We start from the raw sequence: 24377 nt of genomic DNA, 5'->3' as shown, positions 1-24377 counted from the left end.
AATATCATTGCATAAAAGCTAGATGGAAGCATTCACAGAAACTTCTTTGTGATGAGTGCATTCAACTCACAGAGTTGAACCTCCCTTTTGATAGACCAGTTATGAAACACGGTTTTTGTAGAATACGCAAGTGGATATTTGGAGCTCTTTGAGGCTTATGCTGGAAAAGGAGATATCTTCATATACAAACTGGACAGAAGCATTTTCAGAAACTTTTATGTCATGTGGGGATTGAACTCACAGAGTTGAACACTCCTTTCCATGGAGCAGTTCTGCAACACTCTTTTCGTGGAAACTGCAAGTGGATATTTGGTGCGATTGCGGCATCTAGTGGAAAAGGAAACACATGCAGATGAAAACTAGATAGAATCATTCTCGGAAACTTCTCTCTGATGAGTGCTTTCAACTCACAGATTTGAACCTTCCTTTTCAAAGAGCAGTTTTGAAAGACTCTTTTTGTAGAATCTGCAAGTGGATATTTGGAGCGCTTTGAGGCCTATGCTGGGAAGTGAAATATCTTCACCTGAAAACTAGACAGAAGCATTCTGAGAAAGTTCTCTCTGATGAGTGCATTCACCTCAGACTTGAACGTTCCTTTTGATAGAACAGTTTTGAATCACTAAGTTTGTAGAATTCGCAAGTGTTTATGCAGAGCACCTTGAGGCCTATGTTGGAAAAGGAAATTGCTTCACATAAAAACTAGAGAGAAGCATTCTCAGAAATTTCATTGTGATGAGTGCATTCACCTAACAGAGTTGAACCTACTAATTGATAGACAAGTTTGGAAACACTCTTTTTGTAGAATCTGCAAGTGGATATTTGGAGCGCTTTGAAGCCTAGGCTGGAAATGGAAATATATTCACAGAAAAACTGGACAGAAGCATTCTCAGAAACTTCCTTGTGTTGAGTGCGTTCAACCCATAGACTTGAACCTTCTTTTTGAAAGAGCAGTTTTGAAACACTCTTTTTGTAAAATCTGCAAATGGATATTTGGAGCATTTTGAGGCCCATGCTGGGAAATGGAATATCTTCACCTAAAAACTAGACAGAAGCATTCTCAGAAAGATCTCCTCGATGCGTGCATTCAACTCACAGATTTCAACCCGTCTTTTGATAGAGCAGTTTGGAAACACTCTTTTTGTGAAATCTGCAAGTGGATATTTCCAGCGATTTGAGGTCTATGCAAGGAAAAGGAAATATCTTCAAACAAAAACTAGACAGCTGCATTCTCAGAAACTTCTTTGTGAGGAGTGCATTCAACTCACAGACTTGAACGTTCCTTTTCATAGAACAGTTTTGAAACACTCCTTTTGTACAATCTGCAGGTGTTTATTCGGAGCGCTTTGAGGCCTATGTTGGAAAAGGAAATATCTTCACATAAAAACTAGACAGAAGCATTCTCAGAAACTTCTTTGTGATGAGTGCATTCTAGTCACAGAGTTGAACCTTCCTTTTGATAGAACAGTTTTGAAACACTCTTTTTGTAGAATCTGCAAGTGGATATTTGGAGCACTATGAGGCCTATGCTGTGAAATGAAATCTCTTCAGCTAAGTACTAGACAGAAGCATTCTCAGAAACTTCTCCACCACATGTGCAATCAACTCACAGAGTTGAACCCTTCTTTTCACAGAGCAGTTTTGAAACACACTTTTGGTAAAATCTGCAAGTGGATATTTAGAGCGATTTCCGGCCTATGCTGGAAAAGGAAATATCTTCACATAAGAACTAAACAGCAGCATTCTCAGAAACTTCTTTGTGATGAGTGCATTCACCTCACAGAGTTGAACCTACTAATTGATAGAGAAGTTTGGAAACACTCTTTTTGTAGGATCTGCAAATGGATATTTGGAGCGCTTTGAGGCCTATGCTGGAAATGGAAATACCTTCACATAAAAACTAGAGAGAAGCATTCTCAGAAACTTCCTTGTGTTGAGTGCATTCAACTCACAGAGTTGAACCTTCTTTTTGAAAGAGCAGTTTTGAAACACTCTTTTTGTAAAATCTGCAAAAGGATATTTGGAGCACTTTGAGGCCTATGCTGGGAAATGTAATATCTTCACCTAAAAACTAGACAGAAGCATTCTCAGAAAGTTCTTCTCGATGCGTGCATTCCACTCACAGAGTTGAACCTGTCTTTTGATAGAGCAGTTGGGAAACACTCTTTTTGTGAAATCTGCAAGTGGATATTTCCAGCGATTTGAGACCTATGCAAGGAAAAGGAAATATCTTCACACAAAAACTAGACAGCTGCATTCTCAGAAACTTCTTTGTGAGGAGTGCATTCAACTCACAGACTTGAACGTTCCTTTTCATAGAACAGTTTTGAAACACTCCTTTTGTACAATCTGCAAGTGTTTATTCGGAACGCTTTGAGGCCTATGTTGGAAAAGGAAATATCTTCACATAAAAACTAGACAGAAGCATTCTCAGAAACTTCTTCGTGATGAGTGCATTCTACTCACAGAGTTGAACCTTCCTTTTGATAGAACAGTTTTCAAACACTCTTTTTGTAGAATCTGCAAGTGGATATTTGGAGCACTATGAGGCCTATGCTGTGAAATGGAATCTCTTCACCTAAGTACTAGACAGAAGCATTCTCAGAAACTTCTTCACGATATGTGCATTCAACTCACAGTGTTGAACCTTTCTTTTCAAAGAGCAGTTTTGAAGCACACTTTCGGTAAAATCTGCAAGTGGATATTTGTAGCGATTTCCGGCCTATGCTGGAAAAGGAAATATCTTCACATAAGAACTAAACAGCAGCATTCTCAGAAACTTCTTTGTGTGGATTGCATTCAACTCACAGACTTGAACCTACCAATTGATAGAGAAGTTGGGAGACACTCTTTGTAGAATCTGCGAGTGGGTATTTGGAGCGCTTTGAGGCCTATGCTGGAAAAGGAAATGTCTTCACCTAAAAACTAGACAGCAGCATTCTCAGAAACCTCTTTGAGAAGAGTGCATTTATCTCACAGACTTGAACGTTCCTTTCGATAGAACAGTTCTGAAGCACTCCTTTTGTAGAATCTGCAATTGTTTAGTCGGAGCGCTTCGAGGCCTATGTTGGAAAAGGATATATCTTCACATAAAAACTAGACAGAAATATTCTCAGAAACCTCTTTGTAAAGAGTGCATTCAACTCAGAGAGTTGAACCTACCAATCGATAGAGAAGTTTCGAAACACTCTTTTTGTAGAACACGCAAGTGAATATTTGGAGGGATTTGAGGCCTGTGATGTAAATGGAAACGTCTTCTCATGAAATCTAGACAGAAGCATTCTCAGAAACGTCGTTGTGAGAAGTGCATTCAACTCACAGACTTGAAGCTTCCTTCTGAAAGAGCAGTTTTGAAACACTCTTTTTGTAGCATCTGCAAGTGGATATATGGAGCGCTTTGAGGCCTATGCTGGAAAAGGAAATATCTTCACATAAAAACTGGACAGAAGCATTCTCAGAAACTTCTTTGTGATGTGTGCGTTGAACTCACGGAGTTCAACCTTTCTTTTGATAGAGAAGTTTCGAAACACTCTTTTAGTAGAATCTTCATGTGGATGGATGGAGTGCTTTGAGGCCTATGCAGGAATAGGAAATATCTTCACGTAGAAACTGGACAAAAGCTTTCTCAGAAAGTTCCCTGTGCTTTGTGCATTCAACTCACGGAGTTCAACCTGCCTTTTGATAGAGCAGTTTTGAAACCCTCTTTTTGTAGAATCTGCAAGTGGATATTTGGAGCGCTTTGAGGCCTATGCTGCAAAAGGAAATATCATTGCATAAAAGCTAGATGGAAGCATTCACAGAAACTTCTTTGTGATGAGTGCATTCAACTCACAGAGTTGAACCTCCCTTTTGATAGACCAGTTATGAAACACGGTTTTTGTAGAATACGCAAGTGGATATTTGGAGCTCTTTGAGGCTTATGCTGGAAAAGGAGATATCTTCATATACAAACTGGACAGAAGCATTTTCAGAAACTTTTATGTCATGTGGGGATTGAACTCACAGAGTTGAACACTCCTTTCCATGGAGCAGTTCTGCAACACTCTTTTCGTGGAAACTGCAAGTGGATATTTGGTGCGATTGCGGCATCTAGTGGAAAAGGAAACACATGCAGATGAAAACTAGATAGAATCATTCTCGGAAACTTCTCTCTGATGAGTGCTTTCAACTCACAGATTTGAACCTTCCTTTTCAAAGAGCAGTTTTGAAAGACTCTTTTTGTAGAATCTGCAAGTGGATATTTGGAGCGCTTTGAGGCCTATGCTGGGAAGTGAAATATCTTCACCTGAAAACTAGACAGAAGCATCCTGAGAAAGTTCTCTCTGATGAGTGCATTCACCTCAGACTTGAACGTTCCTTTTGATAGAACAGTTTTGAATCACTAAGTTTGTAGAATTCGCAAGTGTTTATGCAGAGCACCTTGAGGCCTATGTTGGAAAAGGAAATTGCTTCACATAAAAACTAGAGAGAAGCATTCTCAGAAATTTCATTGTGATGAGTGCATTCACCTAACAGAGTTGAACCTACTAATTGATAGACAAGTTTGGAAACACTCTTTTTGTAGAATCTGCAAGTGGATATTTGGAGCGCTTTGAAGCCTAGGCTGGAAATGGAAATATATTCACAGAAAAACTGGACAGAAGCATTCTCAGAAACTTCCTTGTGTTGAGTGCGTTCAACCCATAGACTTGAACTTTCTTTTTTTTTTTTTTTTTTCTTTTATTGTAATTATTATTATTATTATTATTATTATACTTTAGGTTTTATGGTACATGTGCCCAATGTGCAGTAATTTGCATATGTATACATGTGCCATGCTGGTGCACTGCACCCACCAACTCGTCATCTAGCATTAGTTATATCTCCCAATGTTATCCCTCCCCCCTACCCCCAACCCACAACAGTCCCTGAAGTGTGATGTTCCCCTTCCTGTGTCCATGTGTTCTCATTGTTCAATTCCCACCTATGAGTGAGAATATGCGGTGTTTGGTTTTTTGTTCTTGCGATAGTTTACTGAGAATGATCATGTCCTTTGTAGGGACATGGATGAAATTGGAAATCATCCTTCTTTTTGAAAGAGCAGTTTTGAAACACTCTTTTTTTAAAATCTGCAAATGTTTATTTGGAGCATTTTGAGGCCCATGCTGGGAAATGGAATATCTTCACCTAAAAACTAGACAGAAGCATTCTCAGAAAGATCTCCTCGATGCGTGCATTCAACTCACAGATTTCAACCCGTCTTTTGATAGAGCAGTTTGGAAACACTCTTTTTGTGAAATCTGCAAGTGGATATTTCCAGCGATTTGAGGTCTATGCAAGGAAAAGGAAATATCTTCACACAAAAACTAGACAGCTGCATTCTCAGAAACTTCTTTGTGAGGAGTGCATTCAACTCACAGACTTGAACGTTCCTTTTCATAGAACACTTTTGAAACACTCCTTTTGTACAATCTGCCGGTGTTTATTCGGAGCGCTCTGAGGCCTATGTTGGAAAAGGAAATATCTTCACATAAAAACTAGACAGAAGCATTCTCAGAAACTTCTTTGTGATGAGTGCATTCTACTCACAGACTTGAACCTTCCTTTTGATAGAACAGTTTTGAAACACTCTTTTTGTAGAATCTGCAAGTGGATATTTGGAGCACTATGAGGCCTATGCTGTGAAATGAAATCTCTTCAGCTAAGTACTAGATAGAAGCATTCTCAGAAACTTCTTCACCACATGTGCAATCAACTCACAGAGTTGAATCTTTCTTTTCAAAGAGCAGTTTTGAAACACACTTTAGGTAAAATCTGCAAGTGGATATTTAGAGCGATTTCCGGCCTATGCTGGAAAAGGAAATATCTTCACAGAAGAACTAAACAGCAGCATTCTCAGAAACTTCTTTGTGATGAGTGCATTCACCTCACAGAGTTGAACCTACTAATTGATAGAGAAGTTTGGAAACACTCTTTTTGTAGAATCTGCAAATGGATATTTGGAGCGCTTTGAGGCCTATGCTGGAAATGGAAATATCTTCACATAAAAACTAGACAGAAGCATTCTCAGAAACTTCTTTGTGTTGAATGCATTCAACTCACGGACTTGAACCTTCTTTTTGAAAGAGCAGTTTTGAAACACTCTTTTTGTAAAATCTGCAAAAGGATATTTGGAGCACTTTGAGGCCTATGCTGGGAAATGTAATATCTTCACCTAAAAACTAGACAGAAGCATTCTCAGAAAGTTCTTCTCGATGCGTGCATTCAACTCACAGAGCTGAACCTGTCTTTTGATAGAGCAGTTTGGAAACACTCTTTTTGTGAAATCTGCAAGTGGATATTTCCAGCGATTTGAGACCTATGCAAGGAAAAGGAAATATCTTCACACAAAAACTAGACAGCTGCATTCTCAGAAACTTCTTTGTGAGGAGTGCATTCAACTCACAGACTTGAACGTTCCTTTTCATAGAACAGTTTTGAAACACTCCTTTTGTACAATCTGCAAGTGTTTATTCGGAACGCTTTGAGGCCTATGTTGGAAAAGGAAATGTCTTCACATAAAAACTAGACAGAAGCATTCTCAGAAACTTCTTTGTGATGAGTGCATTCTAGTCACAGAGCTGAACCTTCCTTTTGATAGAACAGTTTTGAAACACTCTTTTTGTAGAATCTGCAAGTGGATATTTGGAGCACTATGAGGCCTATGCTGTGAAATGGAATCTCTTCACCTAAGTACTAGACAGAAGCATTCTCAGAAACTTCTTCACGATATGTGCATTCAACTCACAGTGTTGAACCTTTCTTTTCAAAGAGCTGTTTTGAAGCACACTTTTGGTAAAATCTGCAAGTGGATATTTGTAGCGATTTCCGGCCTATGCTGGAAAAGGAAATATCTTCACATAAGAACTAAACAGCAGCATTCTCAGAAACTTCTTTGTGTGGATTGCATTCAACTCACAGACTTGAACCTACCAATTGATAGAGAAGTTGGGAGACACTCTTTTTGTAGAATCTGCAAGTGGGTATTTGGAGCGCTTTGAGGCCTATGCTGGAAAAGGAAATGTCTTCACCTAAAAACTAGACAGCAGCATTCTCAGAAACCTCTTTGAGAAGAGTGCATTCATCTCACAGACTTGAACGTTCCTTTCGATAGAACAGTTTTGAAGCACTCCTTTTGTAGAATCTGCAATTGTTTATTCGGAGCGCTTCGAGGCCTATGTTGGAAAAGGATATATCTTCACATAAAAACTAGACAGAAATATTCTCAGAAACCTCTTTGTAAAGAGTGCATTCAACTCAGAGAGTTGAACCTACCAATCGATAGAGAAGTTTCGAAACACTCTTTTTGTAGAACACGCAAGTGAATATTTGGAGGGATTTGAGGCCTGTGATGTAAATGGAAACATCTTCTCATGAAATCTAGACAGAAGCATTCTCAGAAACGTCTTTGTGAGAAGTGCATTCAACTCACAGACTTGAAGCTTCCTTCTGAAAGAGCAGTTTTGAAACACTCTTTTTGTAGCATCTGCAAGTGGATATATGGAGCGCTTTGAGGCCTATGCTGGAAAAGGAAATATCTTCACATAAAAACTGGACAGAAGCATTCTCAGAAACTTCTTTGTGATGTGTGCGTTGAACTCACGGAGTTCAACCTTTCTTTTGATAGAGAAGTTTCGAAACACTCTTTTAGTAGAATCTTCATGTGGATGGATGGAGTGCTTTGAGGCCTATGCAGGAATAGGAAATATCTTCACGTAGAAACTGGACAAAAGCTTTCTCAGAAAGTTCCCTGTGCTTTGTGCATTCAACTCACGGAGTTCAACCTGCCTTTTGATAGAGCAGTTTTGAAACCCTCTTTTTGTAGAATCTGCAAGTGGATATTTGGAGCGCTTTGAGGCCTATGCTGCAAAAGGAAATATCATTGCATAAAATCTAGATGGAAGCATTCACAGAAACTTCTTTGTGATGAGTGCATTCAACTCACAGAGTTGAACCTCCCTTTTGATAGACCAGTTATGAAACACGGTTTTTGTAGAATACGCAAGTGGATATTTGGAGCTCTTTGAGGCTTATGCTGGAAAAGGAGATATCTTCATATACAAACTGGACAGAAGCATTTTCAGAAACTTTTATGTCATGTGGGGATTGAACTCACAGAGTTGAACACTCCTTTCCATGGAGCAGTTCTGCAACACTCTTTTCGTGGAAACTGCAAGTGGATATTTGGTGCGATTGCGGCATCTAGTGGAAAAGGAAACACATGCAGATGAAAACTAGATAGAATCATTCTCGGAAACTTCTCTCTGATGAGTGCTTTCAACTCACAGATTTGAACCTTCCTTTTCAAAGAGCAGTTTTGAAAGACTCTTTTTGTAGAATCTGCAAGTGGATATTTGGAGCGCTTTGAGGCCTATGCTTGGCAATGAAATATCTTCACCTGAAAACTAGACAGAAGCATTCTGAGAAAGTTCTCTCTGATGAGTGCATTCACCTCAGACTTGAACGTTCCTTTTGATAGAACAGTTTTGAATCACTAAGTTTGTAGAATTCGCAAGTGTTTATGCAGAGCACCTTGAGGCCTATGTTGGAAAAGGAAATTGCTTCACATAAAAACTAGAGAGAAGCATTCTCAGAAATTTCATTGTGATGAGTGCATTCAGCTAACAGAGTTAAACCTACTAATTGATAGACAAGTTTGGAAACACTCTTTTTGTAGAATCTGCAAGTGGATATTTGGAGCGCTTTGAAGCCTAGGCTGGAAATGGAAATATATTCACATAAAAACTGGACAGAAGCATTCTCAGAAACTTCCTTGTGTTGAGTGCGTTCAACCCATAGACTTGAACTTTCTTTTTTTTTTTTTTTTTTTCTTTTATTGTAATTATTATTATTATTATTATTATACTTTAGGTTTTATGGTACATGTGCCCAATGTGCAGTAATTTGCATATGTATACATGTGCCATGCTGGTGCACTGCACCCACCAACTCGTCATCTAGCATTAGTTATATCTCCCAATGTTATCCCTCCCCCCTACCCCCAACCCACAACAGTCCCTGAAGTGTGATGTTCCCCTTCCTGTGTCCATGTGTTCTCATTGTTCAATTCCCACCTATGAGTGAGAATATGCGGTGTTTGGTTTTTTGTTCTTGCGATAGTTTACTGAGAATGATCATGTCCTTTGTAGGGACATGGATGAAATTGGAAATCATCCTTCTTTTTGAAAGAGCAGTTTTGAAACACTCTTTTTGTAAAATCTGCAAATGGATATTTGGAGCATTTTGAGGCCCATGCTGGGAAATGGAATATCTTCACCTAAAAACTAGACAGAAGCATTCTCAGAAAGATCTCCTCGATGCGTGCATTCAACTCACAGATTTCAACCCGTCTTTTGATAGAGCAGTTTGGAAACACTCTTTTTGTGAAATCTGCAAGTGGATATTTCCAGCGATTTGAGGTCTATGCAAGGAAAAGGAAATATCTTCACACAAAAACTAGACAGCTGCATTCTCAGAAACTTCTTTGTGAGGAGTGCATTCAACTCACAGACTTGAACGTTCCTTTTCATAGAACACTTTTGAAACACTCCTTTTGTACAATCTGCAGGTGTTTATTCGGAGCGCTTTGAGGCCTATGTTGGAAAAGGAAATATCTTCACATAAAAACTAGACAGAAGCATTCTCAGAAACTTCTTTGTGATGAGTGCTTTCTAGTCACAGAGTTGAACCTTCCTTTTGATAGAACAGTTTTGAAACGCTCTTTTCGTAGAATCTGCAAGTGGATATTTGGAGCACTATGAGGCCTATGCTGTGAAATGAAATCTCTTCAGCTAAGTACTAGACAGAAGCATTCTCAGAAACTTCTTCACCACATGTGCAATCAACTCACAGAGTTGAACCTCTCTTTTCAAAGAGCAGTTTTGAAACACACTTTTTGTAAAATCTGCAAGTGGATATTTAAAGCGATTTCCGGCCTATGCTGGAAAAGGAAATATCTTCACATAAGAACTAAACAGCAGCATTCTCAGAAACTTCTTTGTGATGAGTGCATTCACCTCACAGAGTTGAACCTACTAATTGATAGAGAAGTTTGGAAACACTCTTTTTGTAGAATCTGCAAATGGATATTTGGAGCGCTTTGAGGCCTATGCTGGAAATGGAAATATCTTCACATAAAAACTAGACAGAAGCATTCTCAGAAACTTCCTTGTGTTGAGTGCATTCAACTCACACAGTTGAACCTTCTTTTTGAAAGAGCAGTTTTGAAACACTCTTTTTGTAAAATCTGCAAAAGGATATTTGGAGCACTTTGAGGCCTATGCTGGGAAATGTAATATCTTCACCTAAAAACTAGACAGAAGCATTCTCAGAAAGTTCTTCTCGATGCGTGCATTCCACTCACAGAGTTGAACCTGTCTTTTGATAGAGCAGTTGGGAAACACTCTTTTTGTGAAATCTGCAAGTGGATATTTCCAGCGATTTGAGACCTATGCAAGGAAAAGGAAATATCTTCACACAAAAACTAGACAGCTGCATTCTCAGAAACTTCTTTGTGAGGAGTGCATTCAACTCACAGACTTGAACGTTCCTTTTCATAGAACAGTTTTGAAACACTCCTTTTGTACAATCTGCAAGTGTTTATTCGGAACGCTTTGAGGCCTATGTTGGAAAAGGAAATGTCTTCACATAAAAACTAGACAGAAGCATTCTCAGAAACTTCTTTGTGATGAGTGCATTCTAGTCACAGAGTTGAACCTTCCTTTTGATAGAACAGTTTTGAAACACTCTTTTTGTAGAATCTGCAAGTGGATATTTGGAGCACTATGAGGCCTATGCTGTGAAATGGAATCTCTTCACCTAAGTACTAGACAGAAGCATTCTCAGAAACTTCTTCACGATATGTGCATTCAACTCACTGTGTTGAACCTTTCTTTTCAAAGAGCTGTTTTGAAGCACACTTTTGGTAAAATCTGCAAGTGGATATTTGTAGCGATTTCCGGCCTATGCTGGAAAAGGAAATATCTTCACATAAGAACTAAACAGCAGCATTCTCAGAAACTTCTTTGTGTGGATTGCATTCAACTCACAGACTTGAACCTACCAATTGATAGAGAAGTTGGGAGACACTCTTTTTGTAGAATCTGCAAGTGGGTATTTGGAGCGCTTTGAGGCCTATGCTGGAAAAGGAAATGTCTTCACCTAAAAACTAGACAGCAGCATTCTCAGAAACCTCTTTGAGAAGAGTGCATTCATCTCACAGACTTGAACGTTCCTTTCGATAGAACAGTTTTGAAGCACTCCTTTTGTAGAATCTGCAATTGTTTAGTCGGAGCGCTTCGAGGCCTATGTTGGAAAAGGATATATCTTCACATAAAAACTAGACAGAAATATTCTCAGAAACCTCTTTGTAAAGAGTGCATTCAACTCAGAGAGTTGAACCTACCAATCGATAGAGAAGTTTCGAAACACTCTTTTTGTAGAACACGCAAGTGAATATTTGGAGGGATTTGAGGCCTGTGATGTAAATGGAAACATCTTCTCATGAAATCTAGACAGAAGCATTCTCAGAAACGTCTTTGTGAGAAGTGCATTCAACTCACAGACTTGAAGCTTCCTTCTGAAAGAGCAGTTTTGAAACACTCTTTTTGTAGCATCTGCAAGTGGATATATGGAGCGCTTTGAGGCCTATGCTGGAAAAGGAAATATCTTCACATAAAAACTGGACAGAAGCATTCTCAGAAACTTCTTTGTGATGTGTGCGTTGAACTCACGGAGTTCAACCTTTCTTTTGATAGAGAAGTTTCGAAACACTCTTTTAGTAGAATCTTCATGTGGATGGATGGAGTGCTTTGAGGCCTATGCAGGAATAGGAAATATCTTCACGTAGAAACTGGACAAAAGCTTTCTCAGAAAGTTCCCTGTGCTTTGTGCATTCAACTCACGGAGTTCAACCTGCCTTTTGATAGAGCAGTTTTGAAACCCTCTTTTTGTAGAATCTGCAAGTGGATATTTGGAGCGCTTTGAGGCCTATGCTGCAAAAGGAAATATCATTGCATAAAAGCTAGATGGAAGCATTCACAGAAACTTCTTTGTGATGAGTGCATTCAACTCACAGAGTTGAACCTCCCTTTTGATAGACCAGTTATGAAACACGGTTTTTGTAGAATACGCAAGTGGATATTTGGAGCTCTTTGAGGCTCATGCTGGAAAAGGAGATATCTTCATATACAAACTGGACAGAAGCATTTTCAGAAACTTTTATGTCATGTGGGGATTGAACTCACAGAGTTGAACACTCCTTTCCATGGAGCAGTTCTGCAACACTCTTTTCGTGGAAACTGCAAGTGGATATTTGGTGCGATTGCGGCATCTAGTGGAAAAGGAAACACATGCAGATGAAAACTAGATAGAATCATTCTCGGAAACTTCTCTCTGATGAGTGCTTTGAACTCACAGATTTGAACCTTCCTTTTCAAAGAGCAGTTTTGAAAGACTCTTTTTGTAGAATCTGCAAGTGGATATTTGGAGCGCTTTGAGGCCTATGCTGGGAAATGAAATATCTTCACCTGAAAACTAGACAGAAGCATTCTGAGAAAGTTCTCTCTGATGAGTGCATTCACCTCAGACTTGAACGTTCCTTTTGATAGAACAGTTTTGAATCACTAAGTTTGTAGAATTCGCAAGTGTTTATGCAGAGCACCTTGAGGCCTATGTTGGAAAAGGAAATTGCTTCACATAAAAACTAGAGAGAAGCATTCTCAGAAATTTCATTGTGATGAGTGCATTCACCTAACAGAGTTAAACCTACTAATTGATAGACAAGTTTGGAAACACTCTTTTTGTAGAATCTGCAAGTGGATATTTGGAGCGCTTTGAAGCCTAGGCTGGAAATGGAAATATATTCACATAAAAACTGGACAGAAGCATTCTCAGAAACTTCCTTGTGTTGAGTGCGTTCAACCCATAGACTTGAACCTTCTTTTTGAAAGAGCAGTTTTGAAACACTCTTTTTGTAAAATCTGCAAATGGATATTTGGAGCATTTTGAGGCCCATGCTGGGAAATGGAATATCTTCACCTAAAAACTAGACAGAAGCATTCTCAGAAAGATCTCCTCGATGCGTGCATTCAACTCACAGATTTCAACCCGTCTTTTGATAGAGCAGTTTGGAAACACTCTTTTTGTGAAATCTGCAAGTGGATATTTCCAGCGATTTGAGGTCTATGCAAGGAAAAGGAAATATCTTCACACAAAAGCTAGACAGCTGCATTCTCAGAAACTTCTTTGTGAGGAGTGCATTCAACTCACAGACTTGAACGTTCCTTTTCATAGAACAGTTTTGAAACACTCCTTTTGTACAATCTGCAGGTGTTTATTCGGAGCGCTTTGAGGCCTATGTTGGAAAAGGAAATATCTTCACATAAAAACTAGACAGAAGCATTCTCAGAAACTTCTTTGTGATGAGTGCTTTCTAGTCACAGAGTTGAACCTTCCTTTTGATAGAACAGTTTTGAAACACTCTTTTCGTAGAATCTGCAAGTGGATATTTGGAGCACTATGAGGCCTATGCTGTGAAATGAAATCTCTTCAGCTAAGTACTAGACAGAAGCATTCTCAGAAACTTCTTCACCACATGTGCAATCAACTCACAGAGTTGAACCTCTCTTTTCAAAGAGCAGTTTTGAAACACACTTTTTGTAAAATCTGCAAGTGGATATTTAGAGCGATTTCCGGCCTATGCTGGAAAAGGAAATATCTTCACATAAGAACTAAACAGCAGCATTCTCAGAAACTTCTTTGTGATGAGTGCATTCACCTCACAGAGTTGAACCTACTAATTGATAGAGAAGTTTGGAAACACTCTTTTTGTAGAATCTGCAAATGGATATTTGGAGCGCTTTGAGGCCTATGCTGGAAATGGAAATATCTTCACATAAAAACTAGACAGAAGCATTCTCAGAAACTTCCTTGTGTTGAGTGCATTCAACTCACAGAGTTGAACCTTCTTTTTGAAAGAGCAGTTTTGAAACACTCTTTTTGTAAAATCTGCAAAAGGATATTTGGAGCACTTTGAGGCCTATGCTGGGAAATGTAATATCTTCACCTAAAAACTAGACAGAAGCATTCTCAGAAAGTTCTTCTCGATGCGTGCATTCCACTCACAGAGTTGAACCTGTCTTTTGATAGAGCAGTTTGGAAACACTCTTTTTGTGAAATCTGCAAGTGGATATTTCCAGCGATTTGAGACCTATGCAAGGAAAAGGAAATATCTTCACACAAAAACTAGACAGCTGCATTCTCAGAAACTTCTTTGTGAGGAGTGCATTCAACTCACAGACTTGAACGTTCCTTTTCATAGAACAGTTTTGAAACACTCCTTTTGTACAATCTGCAAGTGTTTATTCGGAACGCTTTGAGGCCTATGTTGGAAAAGGAAATGTCTTCACATAAAAACTAGACAGAAGCATTCTCAGAAACTTCTTTGTGATGAGTGCATTCTAGTCACAGAGTTGAACCTTCCTTTTGATAGAACAGTTTTGAAACACTCTTTTTGTAGAATCTGCAAGTGGATATTTGGAGCACTATGAGGCCTCTGCTGTGAAATGGAATCTCTTCACCTAAGTACTAGACAGAAGCATTCTCAGAAACTTCTTCACGATATGTGCATTCAACTCACAGTGTTGAACCTTCCTTTTGATAGAACAGTTTTCAAACACTCTTTTTGTAGAATCTGCAAGTGGATATTTGGAGCACTATGAGGCCTATGCTGTGAAATGGAATCTCTTCACCTAAGTACTAGACAGAAGCATTCTCAGAAACTTCTTCACGATATGTGCATTCAACTCACAGTGTTGAACCTTTCTTTTCAAAGAGCTGTTTTGAAGCACACTTTTGGTAAAATCTGCAAGTGGATATTTGTAGCGATTTCCGGCCTATGCTGGAAAAGGAAATATCTTCACATAAGAACTAAACAGCAGCATTCTCAGAAACTTCTTTGTGTGGATTGCATTCAACTCACAGACTTTAACCTACCAATTGATAGAGAAGTTGGGAGACACTCTTTTTGTAGAATCTGCAAGTGGGTATTTGGAGCGCTTTGAGGCCTATGCTGGAAAAGGAAATGTCTTCACCTAAAAACTAGACAGCAGCATTCTCAGAAACCTCTTTGAGAAGAGTGCATTCATCTCACAGACTTGAACGTTCCTTTCGATAGAACAGTTTTGAAGCACTCCTTTTGTAGAATCTGCAATTGTTTAGTCGGAGCGCTTCGAGGCCTATGTTGGAAAAGGATATATCTTCACATAAAAACTAGACAGAAATATTCTCAGAAACCTCTTTGTAAAGAGTGCATTCAACTCAGAGAGTTGAACCTACCAATCGATAGAGAAGTTTCGAAACACTCTTTTTGTAGAACACGCAAGTGAATATTTGGAGGGATTTGAGGCCTGTGATGTAAATGGAAACATCTTCTCATGAAATCTAGACAGAAGCATTCTCAGAAACGTCTTTGTGAGAAGTGCATTCAACTCACAGACTTGAAGCTTCCTTCTGAAAGAGCAGTTTTGAAACACTCTTTTTGTAGCATCTGCAAGTGGATATATGGAGCGCTTTGAGGCCTATGCTGGAAAAGGAAATATCTTCACATAAAAACTGGACAGAAGCATTCTCAGAAACTTCTTTGTGATGTGTGCGTTGAACTCACGGAGTTCAACCTTTCTTTTGATAGAGAAGTTTCGAAACACTCTTTTAGTAGAATCTTCATGTGGATGGATGGAGTGCTTTGAGGCCTATGCAGGAATAGGAAATATCTTCACGTAGAAACTGGACAAAAGCTTTCTCAGAAAGTTCCCTGTGCTTTGTGCATTCAACTCACGGAGTTCAACCTGCCTTTTGATAGAGCAGTTTTGAAACCCTCTTTTTGTAGAATCTGCAAGTGGATATTTGGAGCGCTTTGAGGCCTGTGCTGTAAAAGGAAATATCATTGCATAAAAGCTAGATGGAAGCATTCACAGAAACTTCTTTGTGATGAGTGCATTCAACTCACAGAGTTGAACCTCCCTTTTGATAGACCAGTTATGAAACACGGTTTTTGTAGAATACGCAAGTGGATATTTGGAGCTCTTTGAGGCTTATGCTGGAAAAGGAGATATCTTCATATACAAACTGGACAGAAGCATTTTCAGAAACTTTTATGTCATGTGGGGATTGAACTCACAGAGTTGAACACTCCTTTCCATGGAGCAGTTCTGCAACACTCTTTTCGTGGAAACTGCAAGTGGATATTTGGTGCGATTGCGGCATCTAGTGGAAAAGGAAACACATGCAGATGAAAACTAGATAGAATCATTCTCGGAAACTTCTCTCTGATGAGTGCTTTCAACTCACAGATTTGAACCTTCCTTTTCAAAGAGCAGTTTTGAAAGACTCTTTTTGTAGAATCTGCAAGTGGATATTTGGAGCGCTTTGAGGCCTATGCTTGGCAATGAAATATCTTCACCTGAAAACTAGACAGAAGCATTCTGAGAAAGTTCTCTCTGATGAGTGCATTCACCTCAGACTTGAACGTTCCTTTTGATAGAACAGTTTTGAATCACTAAGTTTGTAGAATTCGCAAGTGTTTATGCAGAGCACCTTGAGGCCTATGTTGGAAAAGGAAATTGCTTCACATAAAAACTAGAGAGAAGCATTCTCAGAAATTTCATTGTGATGAGTGCATTCAGCTAACAGAGTTAAACCTACTAATTGATAGACAAGTTTGGAAACACTCTTTTTGTAGAATCTGCAAGTGGATATTTGGAGCGCTTTGAAGCCTAGGCTGGAAATGGAAATATATTCACATAAAAACTGGACAGAAGCATTCTCAGAAACTTCCTTGTGTTGAGTGCGTTCAACCCATAGACTTGAACTTTCTTTTTTTTTTTTTTTTTTTTCTTTTATTGTAATTATTATTATTATTATTATTATTATACTTTAGGTTTTATGGTACATGTGCCCAATGTGCAGTAATTTGCATATGTATACATGTGCCATGCTGGTGCACTGCACCCACCAACTCGTCATCTAGCATTAGTTATATCTCCCAATGTTATCCCTCCCCCCTACCCCCAACCCACAACAGTCCCTGAAGTGTGATGTTCCCCTTCCTGTGTCCATGTGTTCTCATTGTTCAATTCCCACCTATGAGTGAGAATATGCGGTGTTTGGTTTTTTGTTCTTGCGATAGTTTACTGAGAATGATCATGTCCTTTGTAGGGACATGGATGAAATTGGAAATCATCCTTCTTTTTGAAAGAGCAGTTTTGAAACACTCTTTTTGTAAAATCTGCAAATGGATATTTGGAGCATTTTGAGGCCCATGCTGGGAAATGGAATATCTTCACCTAAAAACTAGACAGAAGCATTCTCAGAAAGATCTCCTCGATGCGTGCATTCAACTCACAGATTTCAACCCGTCTTTTGATAGAGCAGTTTGGAAACACTCTTTTTGTGAAATCTGCAAGTGGATATTTCCAGCGATTTGAGGTCTATGCAAGGAAAAGGAAATATCTTCACACAAAAACTAGACAGCTGCATTCTCAGAAACTTCTTTGTGAGGAGTGCATTCAACTCACAGACTTGAACGTTCCTTTTCATAGAACACTTTTGAAACACTCCTTTTGTACAATCTGCAGGTGTTTATTCGGAGCGCTTTGAGGCCTATGTTGGAAAAGGAAATATCTTCACATAAAAACTAGACAGAAGCATTCTCAGAAACTTCTTTGTGATGAGTGCTTTCTAGTCACAGAGTTGAACCTTCCTTTTGATAGAACAGTTTTGAAACACTCTTTTCGTAGAATCTGCAAGTGGATATTTGGAGCACTATGAGGCCTATGCTGTGAAATGAAATCTCTTCAGCTAAGTACTAGACAGAAGCATTCTCAGAAACTTCTTCACCACATGTGCAATCAACTCACAGAGTTGAACCTCTCTTTTCAAAGAGCAGTTTTGAAACACACTTTTTGTAAAATCTGCAAGTGGATATTTAGAGCGATTTCCGGCCTATGCTGGAAAAGGAAATATCTTCACATAAGAACTAAACAGCAGCATTCTCAGAAACTTCTTTGTGATGAGTGCATTCACCTCACAGAGTTGAACCTACTAATTGATAGAGAAGTTTGGAAACACTCTTTTTGTAGAATCTGCAAATGGATATTTGGAGCGCTTTGAGGCCTATGCTGGAAATGGAAATATCTTCACATAAAAACTAGACAGAAGCATTCTCAGAAACTTCCTTGTGTTGAGTGCATTCAACTCACACAGTTGAACCTTCTTTTTGAAAGAGCAGTTTTGAAACACTCTTTTTGTAAAATCTGCAAAAGGATATTTGGAGCACTTTGAGGCCTATGCTGGGAAATGTAATATCTTCACCTAAAAACTAGACAGAAGCATTCTCAGAAAGTTCTTCTCGATGCGTGCATTCCACTCACAGAGTTGAACCTGTCTTTTGATAGAGCAGTTGGGAAACACTCTTTTTGTGTAATCTGCAAGTGGATATTTCCAGCGATTTGAGACCTATGCAAGGAAAAGGAAATATCTTCACACAAAAACTAGACAGCTGCATTCTCAGAAACTTCTTTGTGAGGAGTGCATTCAACTCACAGACTTGAACGTTCCTTTTCATAGAACAGTTTTGAAACACTCCTTTTGTACAATCTGCAAGTGTTTATTCGGAACGCTTTGAGGCCTATGTTGGAAAAGGAAATGTCTTCACATAAAAACTAGACAGAAGCATTCTCAGAAACTTCTTTGTGATGAGTGCATTCTAGTCACAGAGTTGAACCTTCCTTTTGATAGAACAGTTTTGAAACACTCTTTTTGTAGAATCTGCAAGTGGATATTTGGAGCACTATGAGGCCTATGCTGTGAAATGGAATCTCTTCACCTAAGTACTAGACAGAAGCATTCTCAGAAACTTCTTCACGATATGTGCATTCAACTCACTGTGTTGAACCTTTCTTTTCAAAGAGCTGTTTTGAAGCACACTTTTGGTAAAATCTGCAAGTGGATATTTGTAGCGATTTCCGGCCTATGCTGGAAAAGGAAATATCTTCACATAAGAACTAAACAGCAGCATTCTCAGAAACTTCTTTGTGTGGATTGCATTCAACTCACAGACTTGAACCTACCAATTGATAGAGAAGTTGGGAGACACTCTTTTTGTAGAATCTGCAAGTGGGTATTTGGAGCGCTTTGAGGCCTATGCTGGAAAAGGAAATGTCTTCACCTAAAAACTAGACAGCAGCATTCTCAGAAACCTCTTTGAGAAGAGTGCATTCATCTCACAGACTTGAACGTTCCTTTCGATAGAACAGTTTTGAAGCACTCCTTTTGTAGAATCTGCAATTGTTTAGTCGGAGCGCTTCGAGGCCTATGTTGGAAAAGGATATATCTTCACATAAAAACTAGACAGAAATATTCTCAGAAACCTCTTTGTAAAGAGTGCATTCAACTCAGAGAGTTGAACCTACCAATCGATAGAGAAGTTTCGAAACACTCTTTTTGTAGAACACGCAGGTGAATATTTGGAGGGATTTGAGGCCTGTGATGTAAATGGAAACATCTTCTCATGAAATCTAGACAGAAGCATTCTCAGAAACGTCTTTGTGATAAGTGCATTCAACTCACAGACTTGAAGCTTCCTTCTGAAAGAGCAGTTTTGAAACACTCTTTTTGTAGCATCTGCAAGTGGATATATGGAGCGCTTTGAGGCCTATGCTGGAAAAGGAAATATCTTCACATAAAAACTGGACAGAAGCATTCTCAGAAACTTCTTTGTGATGTGTGCGTTGAACTCACGGAGTTCAACCTTTCTTTTGATAGAGAAGTTTCGAAACACTCTTTTAGTAGAATCTTCATGTGGATGGATGGAGTGCTTTGAGGCCTATGCAGGAATAGGAAATATCTTCACGTAGAAACTGGACAAAAGCTTTCTCAGAAAGTTCCCTGTGCTTTGTGCATTCAACTCACGGAGTTCAACCTGCCTTTTGATAGAGCAGTTTTGAAACCCTCTTTTTGTAGAATCTGCAAGTGGATATTTGGAGCGCTTTGAGGCCTATGCTGCAAAAGGAAATATCATTGCATAAAAGCTAGATGGAAGCATTCACAGAAACTTCTTTGTGATGAGTGCATTCAACTCACAGAGTTGAACCTCCCTTTTGATAGACCAGTTATGAAACACGGTTTTTGTAGAATACGCAAGTGGATATTTGGAGCTCTTTGAGGCTCATGCTGGAAAAGGAGATATCTTCATATACAAACTGGACAGAAGCATTTTCAGAAACTTTTATGTCATGTGGGGATTGAACTCACAGAGTTGAACACTCCTTTCCATGGAGCAGTTCTGCAACACTCTTTTCGTGGAAACTGCAAGTGGATATTTGGTGCGATTGCGGCATCTAGTGGAAAAGGAAACACATGCAGATGAAAACTAGATAGAATCATTCTCGGAAACTTCTCTCTGATGAGTGCTTTGACATCACAGATTTGAACCTTCCTTTTCAAAGACCAGTTTTGAAAGACTCTTTTTGTAGAATCTGCAAGTGGATATTTGGAGCGCTTTGAGGCCTATGCTGGGAAATGAAATATCTTCACCTGAAAACTAGACAGAAGCATTCTGAGAAAGTTCTCTCTGATGAGTGCATTCACCTCAGACTTGAACGTTCCTTTTGATAGAACAGTTTTGAATCACTAAGTTTGTAGAATTCGCAAGTGTTTATGCAGAGCACCTTGAGGCCTATGTTGGAAAAGGAAATTGCTTCACATAAAAACTAGAGAGAAGCATTCTCAGAAATTTCATTGTGATGAGTGCATTCACCTAACAGAGTTAAACCTACTAATTGATAGACAAGTTTGGAAACACTCTTTTTGTAGAATCTGCAAGTGGATATTTGGAGCGCTTTGAAGCCTAGGCTGGAAATGGAAATATATTCACAGAAAAACTGGACAGAAGCATTCTCAGAAACTTCCTTGTGTTGAGTGCGTTCAACCCATAGACTTGAACCTTCTTTTTGAAAGAGCAGTTTTGAAACACTCTTTTTGTAAAATCTGCAAATGGATATTTGGAGCATTTTGAGGCCCATGCTGGGAAATGGAATATCTTCACCTAAAAACTAGACAGAAGCATTCTCAGAAAGATCTCCTCGATGCGTGCATTCAACTCACAGATTTCAACCCGTCTTTTGATAGAGCAGTTTGGAAACACTCTTTTTGTGAAATCTGCAAGTGGATATTTCCAGCGATTTGAGGTCTATGCAAGGAAAAGGAAATATCTTCACACAAAAACTAGACAGCTGCATTCTCAGAAACTTCTTTGTGAGGAGTGCATTCAACTCACAGACTTGAACGTTCCTTTTCATAGAACAGTTTTGAAACACTCCTTTTGTACAATCTGCAGGTGTTTATTCGGAGCGCTTTGAGGCCTATGTTGGAAAAGGAAATATCTTCACATAAAAACTAGACAGAAGCATTCTCAGAAACTTCTTTGTGATGAGTGCATTCTAGTCACAGAGTTGAACCATCCTTTTGATAGAACAGTTTTGAAACACTCTTTTTGTAGAATCTGCAAGTGGATATTTGGAGCACTATGAGGCCTATGCTGTGAAATGAAATCTCTTCAGCTAAGTACTAGACAGAAGCATTCTCAGAAACTTCTCCACCACATGTGCAATCAACTCACAGAGTTGAACCCTTCTTTTCACAGAGCAGTTTTGAAACACACTTTTGGTAAAATCTGCAAGTGGATATTTAGAGCGATTTCCGGCCTATGCTGGAAAAGGAAATATCTTCACATAAGAACTAAACAGCAGCATTCTCAGAAACTTCTTGGTGATGAGTGCATTCACCTCACAGAGTTGAACCTACTAATTGATAGAGAAGTTTGGAAACACTCTTTTTGTAGGATCTGCAAATGGATATTTGGAGCGCTTTGAGGCCTATGCTGGAAATGGAAATACCTTCACATAAAAACTAGAGAGAAGCATTCTCAGAAACTTCCTTGTGTTGAGTGCATTCAACTCACAGAGTTGAACCTTCTTTTAGAAAGAGCAGTTTTGAAACACTCTTTTTGTAAAATCTGCAAAAGGATATTTGGAGCACTTTGAGGCCTATGCTGGGAAATGTAATATCTTCACCTAAAAACTAGACAGAAGCATTCTCAGAAAGTTCTTCTCGATGCGTGCATTCCACTCACAGAGTTGAACCTGTCTTTTGATAGAGCAGTTTGGAAACACTCTTTTTGTGAAATCTGCAAGTGGATATTTCCAGCGATTTGAGACCTATGCAAGGAAAAGGAAATATCTTCACACAAAAACTAGACAGCTGCATTCTCAGAAACTTCTTTGTGAGGAGTGCATTCAACTCACAGACTTGAACGTTCCTTTTCATAGAACAGTTTTGAAACACTCCTTTTGTACAATCTGCAAGTGTTTATTCGGAACGCTTTGAGGCCTATGTTGGAAAAGGAAATGTCTTCACATAAAAACTAGACAGAAGCATTCTCAGAAACTTCTTTGTGATGAGTGCATTCTACTCACAGAGTTGAACCTTCCTTTTGATAGAACAGTTTTCAAACACTCTTTTTGTAGAATCTGCAAGTGGATATTTGGAGCACTATGAGGCCTATGCTGTGAAATGGAATCTCTTCACCTAAGTACTAGACAGAAGCATTCTCAGAAACTTCTTCACGATATGTGCATTCAACTCACAGTGTTGAACCTTTCTTTTCAAAGAGCAGTTTTGAAGCACACTTTCGGTAAAATCTGCAAGTGGATATTTGTAGCGATTTCCGGCCTATGCTGGAAAAGGAAATATCTTCACATAAGAACTAAACAGCAGCATTCTCAGAAACTTCTTTGTGTGGATTGCATTCAACTCACAGACTTGAACCTACCAATTGATAGAGAAGTTGGGAGACACTCTTTTTGTAGAATCTGCGAGTGGGTATTTGGAGCGCTTTGAGGCCTATGCTGGAAAAGGAAATGTCTTCACCTAAAAACTAGACAGCAGCATTCTCAGAAACCTCTTTGAGAAGAGTGCATTTATCTCACAGACTTGAACGTTCCTTTCGATAGAACAGTTTTGAAGCACTCCTTTTGTAGAATCTGCAATTGTTTAGTCGGAGCGCTTCGAGGCCTATGTTGGAAAAGGATATATCTTCACATAAAAACTAGACAGAAATATTCTCAGAAACCTCTTTGTAAAGAGTGCATTCAACTCAGAGAGTTGAACCTACCAATCGATAGAGAAGTTTCGAAACAATCTTTTTGTAGAACACGCAAGTGAATATTTGGAGGGATTTGAGGCCTGTGATGTAAATGGAAACATCTTCTCATGAAATCTAGACAGAAGCATTCTCAGAAACGTCGTTGTGAGAAGTGCATTCAACTCACAGACTTGAAGCTTCCTTCTGAAAGAGCAGTTTTGAAACACTCTTTTTGTAGCATCTGCAAGTGGATATATGGAGCGCTTTGAGGCCTATGCTGGAAAAGGAAATATCTTCACATAAAAACTGGACAGAAGCATTCTCAGAAACTTCTTTGTGATGTGTGCGTTGAACTCACGGAGTTCAACCTTTCCTTTGATAGAGAAGTTTCGAAACACTCTTTTAGTAGAATCTTCATGTGGATGGATGGAGTGCTTTGAGGCCTATGCAGGAATAGGAAATATCTTCACGTAGAAACTGGACAAAAGCTTTCTCAGAAAGTTCCCTGTGCTTTGTGCATTCAACTCACGGAGTTCAACCTGCCTTTTGATAGAGCAGTTTTGAAACCCTCTTTTTGTAGAATCTGCAAGTGGATATTTGGAGCGCTTTGAGGCCTATGCTGCAAAAGGAAATATCATTGCATAAAAGCTAGATGGAAGCATTCACAGAAACTTCTTTGTGATGAGTGCATTCAACTCACAGAGTTGAACCTCCCTTTTGATAGACCAGTTATGAAACACGGTTTTTGTAGAATACGCAAGTGGATATTTGGAGCTCTTTGAGGCTTATGCTGGAAAAGGAGATATCTTCATATACAAACTGGACAGAAGCATTTTCAGAAACTTTTATGTCATGTGGGGATTGAACTCACAGAGTTGAACACTCCTTTCCATGGAGCAGTTCTGCAACACTCTTTTCGTGGAAACTGCAAGTGGATATTTGGTGCGATTGCGGCATCTAGTGGAAAAGGAAACACATGCAGATGAAAACTAGATAGAATCATTCTCGGAAACTTCTCTCTGATGAGTGCTTTCAACTCACAGATTTGAACCTTCCTTTTCAAAGAGCAGTTTTGAAAGACTCTTTTTGTAGAATCTGCAAGTGGATATTTGGAGCGCTTTGAGGCCTATGCTGGGAAGTGAAATATCTTCACCTGAAAACT

Source organism: Pongo pygmaeus, chromosome 2 (genome assembly GCF_028885625.2).
Source record: "Pongo pygmaeus isolate AG05252 chromosome 2, NHGRI_mPonPyg2-v2.0_pri, whole genome shotgun sequence".
Lineage (NCBI taxonomy): Eukaryota > Metazoa > Chordata > Mammalia > Primates > Hominidae > Pongo > Pongo pygmaeus.
This window is presented reverse-complemented; position numbering follows the sequence as displayed.